General features: G+C 41.4%; 1 long non-coding RNA gene across 1 annotated transcript; it reads right to left on the reverse strand.

The window, feature by feature from the left end:
- Positions 1-8,631: 8,631 nt before the first annotated feature.
- On the reverse strand, positions 8,632-15,193 carry LOC116663882. The gene is made up of 3 exons (XR_004320243.1): positions 15,022-15,193; positions 12,898-13,092; positions 8,632-8,752 (listed from the first exon to the last, which is right to left on the reverse strand). It is a non-coding gene; the product is annotated as an uncharacterized LOC116663882 (long non-coding RNA).
- Positions 15,194-17,435: the final 2,242 nt, after the last annotated feature.

Genomic DNA, 17,435 nt, shown 5'->3' on the forward strand with positions numbered 1-17,435 from the left:
CACCTAAGCTATAAATGTATTTGTTTTCTTGTTTCTAAATACACACACTCACATATAGACATAAATAGCTCAGTGGGCTTCTGTCCAGATAATATTAGACACCTAAAATGAAACATTTTTACTTTCAGCTAAACATGATAAATTGTATGCTTCCATTAATCTCTATTCCTTCATGAAACTTCACTGAAATGAGGATAAAGAAATAAACTGGTAAAAAAAAAAGTCAAAAAGTCAGAGAACAGGGAAAGAGTAAGAGGAGAAAGTGATGTCAACACTATTTTGCAAAATGGAAAACAGATGGACAAGTGGTAACTGACTCATCAGAACAGAAAAAAAACAGAAACTTAATGCCAGAGATAGTGGAGGGGGAAAGCCCAGTTAGAAGCCAATTGATTCTCATTGAAGAATCTTGGAAAGTCCGAGCCATGGAAGGCACCAGCTATTGAAAGTCGGGTGTGGAGGGGACCAAAAACAAAGAAAGGCTCTTAAAGGAGCAGACTCCCAGATTCCCTGCCCTAGCTCCTGCAGCTTCTCTGTCTCCTAACTGAATGGAGAACAGGATCTTTGCTCTTGGAAATAAGCACTGGGATACCAGGCTCAATGGAGGAGGATGGAGTGGTGAGGTGCCTTTAAAGCAGACTGAGTGAAATCTTTATAACAAACGGCAATCCCAACAACCCCCTTCCTACACTAGGTTTCCATAATCCTGGGCAGCCAGTCTTCTATTACCCTACCAGGAGAGTGGAGAATTCCTCTTTGGGGAAGTCAACCAACACAAGAGAGAAGACCTATAGATTTCAATCTTTGCAGGTCCCCATGTGCCACAATATAATGAGGTCGACCAATGAAGAAACTCTGTTTACACAGAGCTGACACAGTGGCAGTCATGGACATCCAAGAACGACCAGACATTTCAAGAAAATCTTCAACAGGTGCAAATATAATGAATGAGGAACGTGGGAGAGATGAAGACAGTGGGAGGAAATTTATGGTAATTTATATCTTTAGTTAGATAAGAGAAAAATCTGCAACAATAAAACAAGAACAGAATGCTATGTAAAAAATAGAGCAGTAAGAAAAAAGAAAGTGACATAGCTATACAGGGATGATGGGGGGAGGTTCAGGAATGTATGCGGGAGCTAAATCCTCCTATTGCATAGAAGAAGCCAACAGCTGACATCCAAAATTTTTTAAAAAATCAAGAAATAGCAATTTAAGCAGTAATTTAGAATATAGATATGAATGAATAAAGGAAAGCTAAATGAGTTGAAAATTATTGACTGGAAGCGGGACTTGAGGGTGTTGAAGGTGAGGCAGGAGATTGTTGCTTTTTATTACAAGCCAATATTTATTTTGACTTAAGAAACCATGTTTATAACATTAAAATGTGTTTTAACATTTTTATTAGTTTTAGTATTATTTTATATGATAATAATGAAAAAGTTAATAATGAAAGAGTTAACTTCTCAAGAAGATACTGAGAAATCAATGCACCAGCAGTCTCTCTGTGAAGTAATTAGTAAGAGGAGCAGCACAGATGGATCAGAGGGAAGAAGCAGTTTACAACAGAGCTCTTGGGCTTAAGACAGGAAGGCATTTGAAAGAATCCTGGAATTTTCAGGAGGGAAAGTGAGAATTTCTATTTTCAGAAATCTGAGTGAAATTATGGACCAAGCTGCCAAATATCAACAGGGTTGGCAGATGTTGTAGAAATTACAGGTTCTCTGTTTTTATTTTTTTTCAATTTTGTCTATATATTTTAATAATAGGAAGTCAGTTTGTTTGAGTAATATTGGGAAATAAAGACTTGCTTTTCCCTTTCAGTTGTAACCAGAAATGCTTTGCAGAGCAACAAGCCAGACACTACTAATTGGCTTCTCCAAACCCCTTCTCCCTGACACTTTTTTCTCAGTCTTACTCTCAGCAAAGAGTGCCCATGTGTCCCAGTTCTGGCCAGTGAAGTATAAGGGAGTTTGCTCAGGGGCCTGTGGGAATCTTTGTCCTTCCTGGTGTGGAGTTGGGGCACTGGGAGAGAGATTCTGCAGGTTGGCTTTGAATGGGGTGATCATGCCATTTTGGCGTTCTCCGTGGCCATCTTTCCACCACATGGGCAAGGCCAAAGGGATTTCCAAAGACACCAGTCCAACACCTGGCATCAACAAATCCCAAACCAATACCAGTAGCTGTCTAACTCAAGTCTCCTTGTTATGCAAGAACAAAAATGCCGAGGTGACTGGTGTTCTGTGTTTTGTGACCAAAAGCACGTCTACTTTCACCACTGGTCCAAATATGTCATTGTATTATTTTTATAAATACTATTATAATCTCGCTGATTAGTCCCCTGTAACAAATGAGTGAAGGAGGGTAAAGTTGATTGACTCACATCAATATGACCATTCCATTCCATTTGCGCATTTGTATGAAAGTTCAGAATAGCTTTTCAGGAGGCGTGCCTTGAGCCACAGACTCTGCATGTGTGATGAATTATTGATCTTCTCATCCCTGGGGGTTGCTGAGAGGGAACTGCAGTAGCAGGAGTCTTTAGGGTTACTGGAGCCCCGGGGCGGTGAGAACACCCTCTGTGCTGCCTTGTGAGTTTATCCCCAGTGCACGGTACAAATACCATCCTTTACTCTGAGAGCCATCAGGTAAAATGTGCCAGGAAGCCCTACTTTGGGACTCACACGTGGCCTTTATTAAAGGCATTATCTCTCTTGGTCTTTGCAGGAGCCTTTTGAAGTTATTATTAATTTTCTCTTCCGAAGGTAGAAACTGAGTCCCTGGATAAGTTAGATATTTGGGGACTGAAAAAAAAAAAAAAACAGACATTCTGCCACTAAGAAAGGAACTTTATCCTATAAAATGAGGTTTTTAAAATCACCCACTCTGGGGCTGGGTCATTTTCATCTTTATCTGTCAATTCCCATGATAGACAATCAGCAAGCATTTGCTGAGCACCCGCTATGTACGTAAAGACCTAAAAGAAGACTCTGTCAATCTGAAGTTCCCTGAAAAAGCAAGGTGGAAATAGGCAAAAAGGAAAGAAAAAACCCATTAGGTTGGTGCATAATATGATACTGCGCTGTTCTCCATGGATAAAAGCTGCTCTAAATCGGAAGCATAGAGGAGACAGGGTGTTGGATGGTCAGAAAGAAGCAGTATTCTCCACAGGTCCTTCAACATCCCAATTATTATTCGGGACATGCAGTTTACTTCTTGACTTCAGTCCCAATTTTAAAAAAAGAAAGATAATAAATAATGGAGTGCCCCAATTCACAGCCATTTGATGGCAGTCAGAATTTGGAAGTGGGTCTCCAGACTCACTTGACTGCTGCGGGGAGAAGAGGCGTCCTTGTGATCCTCAGCTCTCCACTCTCACGTTCCCAATTCCCTGGGAGGCGACCGGACAATAAGGAACCTTCATTGCTGAGAGGGTGGTGGGAGGAGGCAGCGAATGGGTGATGTGGTGGAGGGTGGCTTGGCAATCACAGAACTGAGAGCTGGGAGAATGAGGGTGACTGAGCCAACTCCAGTCCCTTTATTCGTGGTCTGTGAAGATGTGACGAGGCCAGAGAAGCCAGAACAGAAGACAGTGGCCACATTGTTCTGCTGGACTGAGGCCGAATGTACTTCCTCACATGTGTTTCTCTGACCTCCTGAACTCCGCGAGATGGCATTGTACTCGCCCGCGTGCCAGCTGCTGACGGCGAGGGAGCGGGGACCATTCCCGCGGGTGCAGGCTGGGCTCCGTCCAAGCGTGCATGGCGCTTCTTCCTTGCTTCTTCAACTTCTGGAGCTGTTTGTCTGAGACTCTCAGCCCTGCGGCTGCTGCTGGTCAGACGTTTTATTCCCACTTGGGAGCCAAGATGGTGGGGCTCTGACAGGGAATCAAGGACGCCTGGGGACCAGAAAGCTACTAGGACCTTCTCTTTATGCAAATGAGAGAAACGAAGCCCTAACAGGCCGAATGAATTTCCCCAAATCTCAAAACTACTTAGTGACAGAGGCAGGAAATTCTCCCTGCTTGGGAGCCTGCCACCTTCTGGGTATGTGACTTTGGTCAAAAAATTTAACTTTACAAAAGAATGAAATAATACCATTTGTGGCCTCATAGATGAACCTAAAGATTGTCACACTAATTGAAGTGAGTCAGAAAGAGAAAGACAAATATATGGTATCACTTATATGTGAAATCTGAAAAAATGATACAAATGAATTTACTTACAAAACAGAGACTCACAGATATAGAAAACAAACATGGTTACCAAAGGGGAAGCCAGATGGATGAGGGATAAATTAGGAGTTAGGGATTAGCAGATACAAACTACTGTATATAAAATAGGTAAACAACAAGGTCCTACTGTATAGCACAAGGAACTATATCCAATATTTTATAATACGCTACAATAAAAAAGAATATGAAAAAGAATGTGTATATATAAGCATAACTGAATCACTATGCTGTACACCAGAAATTAGCACAACATTGTAAATCAAATATACTTCAATTAAAAAAACAAAAAAAAACCACCAACTTCTCCAAGCTTCAGTTTTCTCATCTGTAGAGATTATAAAAGAACATTTTCTGTAGGGATGGGAGAAGCAGCTGAGATTATTCATATTAAGGACACACCCCTCTGCCTGAGCACACGGTACAGGTGGGAATGTTTGCTCTAAGTTATCAATGATTCCTACCCTGCTTCTTGCAATTCAGTTCTATAGCTCTTCACTGTGCTAATGGCTAACTCTAAAAATCACAATAAAAGCATTCCATTTGTGAAAACTAAACACCTAAAAAGTGTGAATTCTACTACATCTAAATTACAAACTGATAAGCCTGAGGGTTTTTTTTTTTTAAACAGGAATTCATTCCATTTCAAACCATCAAGTCTCATTAAACACAGGTAATGCTGTCATTTGAAAGGCTTTTACCCAGTTTTAGTGGGCAACTTAAAATATAAAGGCTAACGTTTAAAAAGAACTGAATTTTTAAAATTGCGTTAATCTTATTCTAAGTGTAGACACAACTGAAGTCAATTTGGGTACAATTATAGACACTTACCCAGAGTATTGCTTAAGCATTCTAAGTTTCAGCAGCCAATTAAAAAAATGTGTTCTGTGGTTAAAGACAGTTTGTGTACTTAGAAGGAAATTGCTGACTTCTTGCAGTTTATGTGTTTTTTGTTTCCAAAAGACGTGAATGATTTTCATGAACTCCAGAAGTTATTTCTCCAAAGCTTTGTAAAGTCTGAATATATTTCCCTGCTTTCCTTTCTCCCAAGGAGACAGGAGTTTGCTGCTCTGGAACTTTCTGACACGTGGTGGCATCTGACGGAGTTCTCAAGATCTCCCCAAAGTCCTCATTATTTGTGAATGTGTCTTATCTTCTCCTCTGAATGTTTAACTCTTTGAGGTCAGGGGCTATATCTGAATGATGTTTCTGTTCCTAGTGGGGCCTACCATTGTGCTGATTGAATGAAACAAAATCAATCATTATTGTTAACTGATAAAACAATTGAGAAGCAATGTTTTGTTTCATAGAGAATCTGAATAAATGAAAAAAATCACCAAACAAAATGCTGTTTCATTACTGTTAATAGGTGGAGGCAGAACAAAGAATCAATGTAGTGTTTCAGAGGGAACTTTAGGTCCTTGATCTGGTAACTACACAATCTTCTATTAACATATCAATTATTTTTAAATGAATGCTTCTGACTGAACCCGGAGTTAGGGCACCTGGACTGTAATCCCAGCTCTGTGACTAGTAAACTGTGGAAATTTGGCTGAGTCACTTGGACCTCTGAACATCAGTTTCTTCCTGTGACAGTGAAAGGACTGAAATCATTATTAGATCATCTCCAAAATCCCTACCAGTTTTAGCATCCATCAGGTGGCAAACACTTTTTCCTGTCTTGGTCATCTCTTCCAGTAGCCATCTCTAAAACTGCTAAGCAGTAGGATTCTGCAGTTTTGACTGATCAGTTTTGGTCACTATCTGTTGGGCTCTGATCGTTTTATTCTCCATTTCCTCATTCTCTCAATATATAAGATGATACAACTATTTATGATCTCTCCACAAAGTATATTTATGGCTTGAATAATAGAGAAGCACCATCATTTCTTGCTCAACTACAGTCCCTAATTATCAAAAGAAGATATTAACACCCCTAACTGTTCGTTCAGCCGCCCTCCTCCTTCACCTTCTAATATTCTTCTTCTATCATTTCCCTTTGACATTGTCAAGGTCAATAATATTTACATTTTCTCTTGTAACTGTAATTTAGTTTTTCTTCATTGCCTATAGCTTGGTACTAAAAGTTGAAAGTCAGTACAGTTTAAATGGTGCTGTCTGGGCAGAGGGTATAGCGCAAGTGGTAGAGCGCATGCTTAACATGTACAAGGTCCTGGGTCCAATCCCCAGTACAGCCTCTAAAACTAAGTAAATAAACCTAATTACTCCCATGCCACCCCCCCCCGAAAAAAAATTTGAGTGAAAATAATGGTGATATCTGTGTCAAAATTGTTCCCTGCAGGGTCAGTGTATTGCTCTGATTATATTTTCCTTTTAATCACATTTAAACTCTTCCCTGTTTCTAATGGCCTCTATTTTGTTCTTTCTTTTTGTTATTCCTGCACTGTTTGCCTTCATCACAATCACAATTCCCCCTGCCCCCCGCGCCAGCTTTTTCACCAATAAGATATTCTGTTGAGGACTCCCTCCCCTTTCCCCCGAAGCACCTCCCTCCATGGCCCCCACCCCATCCCTCTGTTCCCACCAGGACTAAGTGGCCAGATGCACAGCCCTCTTTCTAAAGCCCTTCACGACTTTTCTTGGACCCACTCTGTTTTGGATTCCATGCTTTCTTTTTTTTATGCCTTCATTTTGGTGGAGCACTTCTTCAAGGAACGTTCTAAGAAAGAGTGTGATATTTGCTCCCAGACTTAACATCTATCTGACATTTCTATCCCTTTCTGATCACCTCAGTTGATTTCCTCTCGCTCTGAATTTGCTGAACGTAGAAGTAATACCCTAATCCTCTATCACTGAGCTGAAGGAATGTCCTACTTTTATATAAAAAGAATTCGTGTGATAGGAGCAGGCATTTCCACTGCCCATGCCCTCAAAATATAGACATTGGGCCTTTTCCCCAACTACCAGGTTTCCTCCCAGTGTCAAAGATTCTTCCTCTCTTTTAAAAACATCATTTTGCTAGTGATCCATTTTTTTCCCCAGACGTGTTTCCCATCTCCCATTTTGCTAAGTTCTGAAAGCACTTAAATGGTTTATTTCCATGAACATCTGTTACTTTTTTATATGACATGTTTTAGTTTTTTATTTATTCTTCTCCCAGACCATGCCCAGGAAAGCATTTCTTTTCTCAATCAACAAGGCACAAATAATAGATCTTCTAGTGGAAAACACAACCCACACCTTTTTATGGAACTCTCCCAGACAACCATGGAGAAGTGACTTGAATTGTTTCCTTTATTATTATTTTTTATATAACTTCCTCCTCCTTCTTATCACATCACTTCCTTTAATCCTGGAAGGCTGCTTCTCAAAGTGGGTCCATCGGTCAGTCAAACCACCTGTTTCAAATGTTCCTCCAAGTGCCAGCAATGAAGCAGCTGGGGAATGAGTCAGCTGTTGGCTAAACTTGAAATAACCAGACAGTATGGAATTCGCAGCTGCCTTTGCAACATGAGTTGCTGTGACATGCTGGCATGGGAAAAAAAATAGGTCAGATCATCAGGGGCAGAGAATTTAGGGGAATGTCTATTCCGCTTTCTGGCTGAGGTTCTTCTGCATTCACCGTCTCTTTGGCCTAAGAAGCTAGAAGGTTATAACAGCAATGCCAAGCTTCCACACACTAAAAACAATGTGAAACAAAGCTGTGAACATGAGAAAAGTTGTGGATTTCAGTTTAGTATCCTCTTTCCACAGCTGTTTGCTTCATTTGTTTAACTCACAGTGTGACCCAGTCCAGGATTCCTCCGTCAACTTGTAACAACACTTGCAGATCTTTCCTCCTGGGGTCGCTGATGTTCCCTTTAATCCTTGCGCAGTTGACTGTTAAAGAATGCCTACCTTTAGCATGGACGGAAATCTTTGGGCTCAGAGAAGCTAAGGGATTTACTTAAGCTTTGTGTATTAGCTTCCTCGTAGGGAAGCTGAGCTCTTGGAAGAGTATTTATAGGGGCTGAGAATTATAATACAGGAAGAAATTCAAGATCCCTTTGCCAGTTAGACTCTGAAAGCAGTGGTTGGTGGCCCTCTGCCACCTGCCAGCCAAACATGCTGCTTCCTTTTCTCTCAGACTTCCTTTCTCTGCTGCTCTTAGACACACACCAGGGGGAGTGGCAGAAAGTACATGGAGCAGTAGTCTCCACTGCTCACCCACTAAGCTCTGGACCATAAAGGGAACCTCTTGAAGCTTCTCCTTCTCTGTCTGCAGACTGACGATAACAATGTTACTGAGTGCAGGCTTGTACTGCTGGTGGTCGGACAGGCTGATCAATCGCAAGATGAGTTGTTGGGGCAAGGAATAGTGACTTTATTCAGAAAGCCAACTGACCAAGAGGCTGGTGGAGTAGTGTCCCAAAGAGCCATCTTCCCAGAGTTAAAATTCAGGCTTCTTTTATACTAAAAGGGGAGGGGGTCAAGTCCTGGTTCCGGATGGACTCCTGGAGGGGATGTGTTAATTTCTTCCCTCCTGCAGCCGTTCACAGGTGGGCCTGGTCAGGATGTTTCCTGTGAGTTAAACAAAGGTATTTTAGCTGAAGGCTTATTATCTGGGAGGCAGGGTTCCCAGAGATGGGCCATTATGTATAATTTAAGCTTATAGGCAACGTCCCTTTAGTGATCATCCTGTAGCAAAAGCACTAGAATATAAAGGTTAAAGTAATTCTTCCCTATTTCAATAAGTTCTAATTCCCAGACGTCTGTTAAAAACTGAGACCACACATGTGAGAAGGCTTTATCTGGGAGCAACCAACCACGTAGCGAAGTTTTGTGTTAATTCTCTGGATTCTTTTGTTTCTTTCTCTGTTTGTCTTTTTTCCATCCCTCCTTTCCTTTCTCTCTTCTTTCTCTCCCTCCATCCCTCTTCCCATGTTTCTCTTTTTGGTTTTCCTTCCCACTGGCCTCTCCCGTGGGCTACATGACACACTTCACTTGTGACACAGTTGGGGATTCCTAGTTGGACAAGAGGATGGAATGGAACAAGACCTTGCTTGACAACTTTATCAACAAAGCCTAAGTGAAAATAAGAATGAGGGGTCTTAAAAAAATATAAGGAGCTACCTGTCATCCTGTTTGGTAACTTTTATGCTAATGATGCATCAGATTCAGAAAAATACACTCTCCTAACTCGGACAAGCATCTAACGTGGGCACAGTACAAGCTGCAAGCTCGGGGTCAGGTCAGTAGGCAGAAAATCAGGAATAGCAAGCAGGAGGCTTCCATCTAACTCTGCCCACTAACCAGTTCTAAATGGCACAAAGATTTTCAATGGAAACTTCCCCATGTAAATCCTGATTTCCAGTGTCTCTTGAAAAATGAGGAAATCTGTTAAGTCTGAGCCCACATTTCTGTATGGCAACAGCTGTTGGGATGATGAACTGTTGGTGTGCCTCTTAGAAAGAGCACGTTTCCAGTTTATCACAATCCCTACTACCTAATCTAAACACTTGGCTGGTTTCACTTGCTTATGTCACCTACCTAGTCTTCTGAAAGCATTTGAATTCAGAAGATCTGTGTTCACCTTTCCCTAAACGCTGTCATGCAGAAGTGAGGGTAGCGGGTTTATAGAGGAGATAGAAGGAGAGAGAAAACACTCTAGGCTTTTTATTATTGTGGTGAAATATACATAACACAAAATTTACCATTGAAACCACTTTTAAGTGTACAGTTCAGTGGTTTTCATTACATTCACAATGTTGTGCAACCATCACCACTATCTATTTCCAAAACTTTTTATTACCCCAAAAAGAAACTCTATACTCATTAAACAATGACTCCTCCTTCCCTCTCCCCTCAGCCCCTGGTAACCTCTAATCTACCTGTGGTCTCTATGAATTTGCCTGTTCCAGGTACTTCATGTAAGTGGAATCACAGTGTTGGCCCTTGTGTGTCGTCAAGGTTCATCTATGTTGTAGCAGGTATCAGTATTTCACTCCTTTTTACGACTGAATAAAATTCCACTGTATGTATATAGCACATTTTCTTAATCCATTCGTCCATCAATGAACACTTGGGTTAATTCCACCCTTTGGCTATTGTGACAAACCCTGCTATGAACATAGGTATACACATATCTGTTTGAGTCCCGTTCAATTTCTTTGGGTCTACATCTAGGGGTGGAATTTCTGGATCATATGGTAACTCTAAGTTTAAAGTTCCTTTTTAAGGAACCACAATTTGATTTTTATGGCTGCACCATTTTACATTCCCATTTCTAGACTTTAAATAACCAATTATTTCCATTCTGAGAGTCATTTATTTCATTTTTCTTCCCCATTTTTCTTAAGAAGTACATGTCAACTCTTGGCTCTTCAAACCACCTGAGAAACTTGTTGGCCAAGCAAAGCCAAGTTTACTACCTCTGTTACAGAAAGGGGGCCCTTTTTGTTAAGGTTTTCATAGCGTCTCAGAGGGGGGAAGTCAGGGGAGGATGCTCATGGGGTTTTAGGGCTTGCTGAGGTGATGTCAAGGGCTTCGAAGCTGAGTTACTGGTTGGCACTGGGCAGGGCTTATGACACAGTAGCTTTGTATTGGTGGGCACAGTGAAGCCAGTCTTGATGAGCAAGCTGGTGGTCTTGATAAGGAAGCTCTTTCGAATGGTTCACAGTCTTACCTTCCAGGAGCAAGTATTTATTTCCTGCAGCAAGTAGGTAAGATAGCTCTGCTTGCTGTCGAATGTAAGGACAATATGCCCCACCTCAGTGTCGTGTAACAGGCACAATAAATTATACTGGTTTCCATTCTCATAGGTGAGGGGGGCAGAGTCTCACCTTTACTTTAATATCACATACTCACTGATTGAGAGCCACAACAGGGAAAGGAGGGGTGGCAGGACCACCAAGGATGGAACTGGGACAGGTGTCAGGTGGGAATCGTAGTCCTTCCGGCCAGTTCTCTGAACCCAGATCAGGTCAGTTTCTGAACTCTTCACTTGAATTCTAACTTGTGAACATTTTGTTTTAATGTTACATAAACTGTATGTCCAGGAAGAGGTTTCCCAATGTTCTCTGTCTTGAGCGCCATGGAGGTAACAGGTCTCACCTCCTTTCCTCAAACTAACACACACACACGGTTCCTCTTTTGTCCCCACATCCCCTTTGACACAACCTCCGCTTAGTCAAACACTGACAAAGAACAGTGAGAAAAACTAGGCCAGCTTCACAACACTCCGCATTGTTTTGAGAAACAGGAAAAAACAGCACATTTGTTAGCTTTAATCTGATGTGTAGTCGCATGAGTTGTTTCAATTCTCACAATACATTTTGTGTATCAAAATCCTTACACTGAAATCAAATCAGAATTTCATGAACATTTACAACAAAGCTTCACAATGAGGGGCTAGATTTTGTGTTGAAGGTCATGTCAAAGTTCCCAACAGTCATTTGAAACAACCAGCCAAAGGGTGAAGAAAATTTTATTCATCAGAGTGCCTCCTGGGGAAGCACTTTATTTCTTGGAAAGAAATATTTTGATAAGCAACTTGGGCCAGGAGGGTGGGATCCCAAGGATATGGTTAAGTAATAATAATAATAATAATAACAATAATAACAATAACAATAACAATAATAATAATAATAAACTGCCTTTTGTGAAGCCTGAATCCTGTATCCTGTATCCTGTTAACAGGAGGCCATTTATTTAGCTGAGCTCTGAATTGGTTTTACTTATGCCAGTTTGGGAGTAGAAACAAGAGGAAAGCAGAATTTCTCAGCACAATGGAGCGAGAAGACCCAGCTAGGCTGGGCATTGCTGGAGGAAGGAGAGAGAGAAAAACAATTCTCGATCATGGTGCATCAAAAAGCAGATAGAGTGGGAAGGGTGTAGCTCAGTGGGTGGGGAGGGTATGGCTCAGTGGTAGAGCACATTCTTAGCATGCATGAGGTCCAGGGTTCAATATACAGTACCTCCATTAAAATAAATAAATGAGTAAACCTATTTACCTACCGCACCCCCTCCTCAGAAAAAACCTCAAAACCAAAGAGCAGATAGAAGTGAAATATCGAATATTTGCTGCAGGATGCATGATTGTAAACTCAAGGCCAAGGTTTCTCACCCCGGTCACTACTGACGTTTTAGGCCGCACGGTTCTCTGCTGTGGGGCCGTCCTGTGCTTGGAGGACAATTAGCAGCATCCTTGGCTGCTAACCACCAGATGCTGGTAGCATCTTCCCCCTTCCATCAGTTGTGGCAACCAAAAATGTCTCCAGACTTTGCCAAACATCCTCTGGGGAGGAAAATCGCTGCTGGTTGAGAACCACTGTGTGTATCTTTAGTCAAGTCTACTATCTTGGGCTCGATGATGGGGAGGAGGAAGATTAACAGCCAACCACTAAGATAAACGCTCTTATAATGGGAAACAGGCTTACTGTACTGGGACACTTGATTCCCGTGCTAACATTGTAGACCTGAGACATGGCCTGCACACAGTCACGTTCCTAATACACAGTGTGACGCAGACTGCAAAGGCAAGTTGAGACAAGTTAGACCTTAGGTTCCTGAAAGTATATCAATTTTCAACCTTTAGTATAAGTGCCCTTAAAGTGTTCGTAAGAATTGGTCTTTGGGTTCCCTCTCAGTATCCTAGCACTGGAGGGTGTAGAAAGAAGGAAGCAGAGATGGCCATTAGCGAGCAGTCTGAAACAAAGCCGACTTACTGGGCTGCCTGACGAGGAGAGCTGCCTCACTCAGATGCAGGGTCAGCCGGCCTCTCCCAACAGAAGCGAAAGAGCAGGATCTGTGTTACGGAGAAGGCTCCTTGCGCGTAGCTTGAGCATCAGTCTCACGGCTCCTGAGGCGGACTGCAAACTCCTTTCTGCAATCAGTCGTTGCTCAAAAGCAGGACCAGGGCTCTGGAAGAGAAGCACAAGGAACTACGTGAGGGTCCAGTTAGCTTAGGGCAATGTAAATCTGAACGCGCATGCTGAGGATCGCTGGAAACATTTCTTTCTTTTTTTTTTTTTAAACAATGGTTAATATTAGCTACTATTTAGACAGTCACATGGCCGCCTGAATGACAGACACAAAGTCTCCCAGGGTTTAGTCTGAACTTCAACTCTAGTACTTTCTTTCTGGGCCATTGAGAATATCTTAGTGATGTTAGATGTAGGCCATTCAGTGTATTCGAGTTGCGCTCCTTGAGTTCTCTTTTTGCACCTCTAGGTAATCCCTGGGCCCTATGAATTTCCCAAGCACAACACTAGTGCATTGTACCAAGCTGATTCTCCCAGTTCCCAGCTCCCAGCTCCAAGGGAAATTAGGCCAGGCTGGATATTTCCTGAAACAAGACTTTCATTCTCTCCAGCCAATGTGATAAAGCTCATGGCCATCGATTTTGGACACTGAGTTATTGCTCTATCAGTGGACCTGCTTTTAGACACAGACATCAAACCAGGCTTCATTCCCCTGATCAGTAATTGACAGGATGGTTAATAACCACTTGGCATTTTAAAAGTGAATACTCAAGGCATCACGGACTGAAATCTGATTAGTCAGGAGGCTGACAAAGCACTTGTCTCCCAGAAGTCTGGTTATCTGACAGTCTTTCTGATTTGGCTAAAGAAATGATTAGAATACCCTTTCCTGAGGGAACGCCTTTAAGATGTTACTATTACAATAGCAGTAAAGGGAATGAAGTTTGATATATTTGGATGGTTTTAGCTTCTAGTGGCTTGTTAAACGTTTACTATTTCTCCCCTTTATTACCACCCTCCTTTTCAGTTGTTTTACTATGGTAAATTACACATCACCTAAACATTTCCATTTTAACATTTTTAAGAGTAAAGTTCAAAGGCCTAATTTATTTTTTGAAAAACCTGTTATTTTGCTAATAAAAAGGATCAGTCGGTGGAGGGGAGAAGGACAAATTCATTTAGTCTCTTTTCACGTATGTAAATGAGGTATAAGCTTTGCCACCAAAACCCTATGCCTCAAATCTTCCCCCGCAAACTCCCCTGATATTAAAGAGGTAAGGATATGGCTACGTGTACATTCTGCTGCTTTTAAGAAACAAACCTAGAATTCTTTTTCTTTTTTTAAATCCCAAATGAGGTGTTTAGATCATGTAGAAATAAGATATTTAGATTTGGTGATGAAAAGTGCTAGTTAAACTAGAGTAAAGAAGCCATATCAAAACAGTTTATCAACTATTAACTATTCATTTCAAGCTATTTATCTTATTTCTATACTTTCTAAAAATCATTAAAAATGAAAAATAAGACATGTAGAACGATAGTAAAGTTTGGGGAAACGACTGTTCCTTATTCATTTAAAAAATAATTTTCTTAAACAGAAAAGCAGAAAGAAGATTACATGCATATTTTAAACCTGGAATCTTTAAAAATCTTTACATAAAGCAAAAAGAAGTATTTGCTGCAAATGTATTTTGTGCATTATATAGGCCAGGTATTCCCAAATAGTGATATAAAAAACACTGATTTAAGGAGTTGTTGATTAACGTCACTGTTAATTGTTGGAAATCCCATAATAAAGGAGAAACCTTATCAATTTTCTCAGTGTGCTTAGCATTATATGTGCTGCTGTGGCATCTTCTCTGGATCCATAAAATATTTCATTTCACTTTAGCACCATCTATTTATTGTCATCAAAACTAATCTTCATCAATATAGGATTTTTTTTTAATGTAAATCAGTTTTTCAGTTCTTTTCTTCCTATGTGATATCATTACACAGATTAGGAAACTGGGGCTATTAAAAGGATCAAAAAATCCCTGGAACCTCACAGAAATCATCCCATCACAAAAGCTGTAATTTTCGTCTTACATTTCAGTAGTCTTTTTCTCCAAAGTAGTCTCCATCTCCAAATTGATGACACCCAGCTTGTTATTGACTGAAGCTCTGCCTGCAACCCCAGAAGCTGCCACCAGGTGGTGGCGAGCCAGTTTGGATGCATAGGCTCCCTTCCCAGGGAAGTGTGAGGGTCCTGCAAAGCTCAAAACAGTTGTTGCTGTTGTTGTTTTAAGTTCAAAAAAGTAAGAAAAAAAGAAAAGAAGAGGAAAGAGGAGGGGAAAGAAGGAATATAGGAAAAGAGAGAAAGGAAGGAAGGAAAGAAAGAAAAGAAAAAGAAAAGAAAGGAAATCAATCAATCAAACAAACAGAAACAAAAATTGGCAGGACATCATATGAATTAACAACTTATCTATTGATAAGTTTTCTCTAAATAAAGCTACTACTAGGGACCAACTTTCTTCTCCCTTCCCACCCCTCCCCTTCCAGTCTCCTCTTCCCGCCTTGGAATTCACAAGCAGCTTCTGTGGACAGTTCCCAGCACAGTGACAACTTTCCCACCCCAAAGAAGGCTGAGTAATATTCCATTGTGTATACGCCACATCTTCTTTACCCATTCATCTGTTGATGGACACAAGTTGTTTCCCTATCTTGGCGATTGTAAGTAAGCTGTGATGAACATAGGGGTGCTCCTACCTTTTCAAATTAACTTTGACATGAAACTTATATAGTGTTATAGATCAATGTCACCTCAATAAAAATGAAAACAATTTTTAAAAGTTTAAACATTAAAAAAAAAAAAAAGGAGCAGGGTACCCTCTGTTTTTCTGTTGGGAATTTTTCTCTAGTTCAAAAGATTTGTGGTGTCTGTTCTGTTGATGTGGCTCGAGGAAGCCTAGAAGATTCAGGAACTTAATAATCTCAGAGGCAGCGCTCACCAAGGAGGGAGTGGAGTCTTGGATGAACAGCCCAGCTTCCCCTCTTGGTGGGGCCATCCCAAGAAGCTTCTATGTGGCTCCTCCAGGGAGACTGAGCCCCAGATGCTTGGCAAGAAAACTGCTCATTTCCATACCTCTTATTTCCTGGGCTTTCTCTCTACCCCTTCTCGCTTTCCTGCCCCCTCACTGGTACTTACTGAGGTCACCTCTCCTTGTCTCAGAGTCTGCTTTGAGGGAACTTAAACTTGGACACTAGTACAAGTTAACGCTGGTATCTCCATCTTCTGAGACACATAGTGTTAGACTCCAGGTACTGGAAATCATACCCAGATTGGCTTGCACAGACGAAGATACACAAACAGACACACAAGAACTTGTGCCTGTTCTTGGCTCTGCCAGCTCCCAGTCTGGCCAAACAGCTACACAAGCTGGTATCCAAACATTACTGACTTGCTAATTGCAGTTCTTAATTTGAAGTTTACCTCTATGTCCATTTAGGTTAAGGAGCTGGATTTCTTGGAAACCTCTTTCTTAGTAGGTCTCATTATGGCTTAAAAAAAAAAGATAAAAAAGAACTGAATTGCACACTGACCTAGTGGCCATTGTATTATTCTGTGTTTATTGTTTGGCTTTTTTCACCTGAGCCAATTTTTTTTTTTTCCTTCTTAAATAGACTTTATTTTTTAGAGCAGTTTTAGGTTCACAGCAAAACTGAGCAGAAGGTACAGAGAGTTTCCATATGCCCCTGCCCTCCATTCATGTGTGGCCTTCCCCACTCTCAGCCCCAAACTGTTTTTAAATTAGTTATTTTTTGTCTTTTTAAAAACTAAAAATTTTTTTAACGTCCTATAGGCTTTAAAAGTCGTGATCTGGTGATTTACTCACGCTGCCAGCTCTGTCTTTGAGCTCTTCCTTCACGTCTTTCCGTTCTCAGTCCAGACTCTTCTCAGGAAGGCAGGAAGAAAGGCTCACAGGACCCTGTGTGATGGAGCAAGGGCTTGTGCGCCCAAGAGGCAGAAAGCCAAGCTGACACTGGGTGTCTGCAGCAAAGTAAGGGCTTATATGTAGCGCTCCCAGCAAGGAGAGCAGGCAGCTCAAGCTCAAAAGACCTGAACTCCCCGGTGGCTCTTAGGCAAGGTTTTTCAAAGACAGTGTTAGGGGAGAGGGTCATCAGGCACCTGATTAGCTTATGGACCTTCTCCTGATTGGCCGGAGATGAGGGTGATGTTTGGGAATCTCAGTCATCAACCTTCTGGTTCCAACCAATCTAGGGTCTGCATGCTTGCGGTCAGCTTGTAGTCACCATCCTCCACCACCATCCCCCACGGGGTTGAGGGGAGGGGGGTCTTAGATTTTGCCGAATGACTCAAAGATATGATCAGATTGTTGTCTGTATCCCTCCAGGACAAACGGGGAGCCTGTGACTCTGCTGTCCTGATCGTTAACTGCTTGAGTCTGCCCTTTGGAACTCAGGGAAAGCCTAGGAGCCTAAAACCTTTTCTTTGCAAACAA

The sequence above is a fragment of the Camelus ferus genome, chromosome 5, assembly GCF_009834535.1.
Source record: "Camelus ferus isolate YT-003-E chromosome 5, BCGSAC_Cfer_1.0, whole genome shotgun sequence".
Classification (NCBI taxonomy): Eukaryota; Metazoa; Chordata; class Mammalia; order Artiodactyla; family Camelidae; genus Camelus; species Camelus ferus.